The following is a 1,734-nucleotide window of genomic DNA, read 5'->3' as shown; positions in this document are numbered from 1 at the left end:
AGTTCGAGTTAGCTATGGTGAGCCTCCTTGCTTTCGGAGGATTTCATTTACCTTTCAGTTATATCAGTTGTTAGGATGTCGTGGGTCTTGTCCCGACTTCCATCTTTATCAGTTAGAGGCTTCATAGATAGTCAGTATAGTTGAGAAGTCTGTATTATTCATTTATTTTATTAAATGTTTTAAAGACTTAAGTTGCCTATTTTATGGCGAGTTGAATAATTTATTCTATTCGGAGTTTTCTTTTGAGTTAAAGCTTTCTATTTAAGTTTTATGAACTTTTATTTCAGTTTTTAAGCTTTGTATGCTTGAATCAGTTTTTCGCTTGTAGTCAGCCAGGATGAGGGTTCGCTTGGGGACCAGCAATGGTCTTTGAGTGCCGGCCACGTCCAGGGTGTAGGCTCGGGTCGTGACAAAAAATTTGGATGCTACGAACGCCAGATCCATGGGCATATTAACACACGAAAATTGAGAAATTTTTGGGATTCCTAAAAAAGGGGCCTATAGATGCGGAAATGAACGTGAAAAAAATGGTGTGAATATATGTGATGGTTCCCAACTCAATACGAAGGTCCTCATAATGTTTTTTGAGAAAAAAGTTTTGGGTGCTCCGGGCGCCAGATCCATGGGCTGGCTAATACACACGAATAATAGAGGAAATTGGGAAATTCCTAAAAAAGGGCATGTATATGTGGAAATGGGAGTGAAGAAAAGGGTGTGAGTATGCGTCATTGTTCCCCAACTCAATACGGAGGTCCTCATAAATATTTTTGAGAAAAAAAATTTGGATGCTCCAGGCGCCAGATACATGGGCTAATAGACAAGAAAAATAGAGAAATTTACGGGATTCCTAGAAAAGGCCTGTAGATGTGGAAACGGGCATGAAAGAAATGGTGTAAGTTTTCGTAATAGTTCTCAAACTCAATACAGATGTCCTCATAAAGTTTTTTGAGAAAAAAAATTTGGGTGCTCCGGGCGCCATATCCATGGTTTAATACACATAAAAAAATAGAGGAATTTGCGGAATTCCTAAACAAAGGACTGTAGATGCTGAAATGGGCGTGAAAAAATGGTGTGAGTATACGTGATGGTTTCCCAATTAAATACGGAGGTCCTCATAAATTTATTTGAGAAAATAATTTTGGGTGCTCTGGGGCGCCAGCCTTGTAGATGCGAAAATGGGCGTGATAAAAATGGTGAGAGTATATGTGATGATTTCCTAACTCAATACGGAGGTCCTCATATAGCTTTTTGAGAGAGAAAAATTGGGTGCACCGGGCGCCAGATCCATGGGCTAATACATACGAAAAATAGAGGAATTTGCGCAATTTCTAAAAAAAAGCATGTAGATACGGAAATGGACGTGAAAAAAATGGTGTGGGTATATGTGATGATTTCCCAACTCAATACGTTGATTCTCATAAAGTTTTTTGAGAAAAAAAAAATTTAGGTGCTCCGAGCACGAAATTCATGGGCTAATACTCACGAAAAATAGAGGAATTTACGGAATTCCTCAAAAAGGTCATGTAGATACGAAAATGGGCGTGAAAATAATGGTGTGAGTATACGTGATGGTTCCCCAACTGAATACGGAGGTCCCCATAAAGTTTTTAGAGAAAAAAAAGTTGGGTGCTCCAGGCGCCAGATCAGTGGGCTAATACACATGAAAAATAGAGAAATTTGTGGGATTCCTAAAAAGGGCATGTAGATGCGGAAATGGGCGTGAAAAAAATGGTG

Source organism: Solanum stenotomum, chromosome 4 (assembly GCF_019186545.1).
Source record: "Solanum stenotomum isolate F172 chromosome 4, ASM1918654v1, whole genome shotgun sequence".
Classification (NCBI taxonomy): Eukaryota; Viridiplantae; Streptophyta; class Magnoliopsida; order Solanales; family Solanaceae; genus Solanum; species Solanum stenotomum.
Note: the sequence above shows the minus strand (reverse complement) of the source record.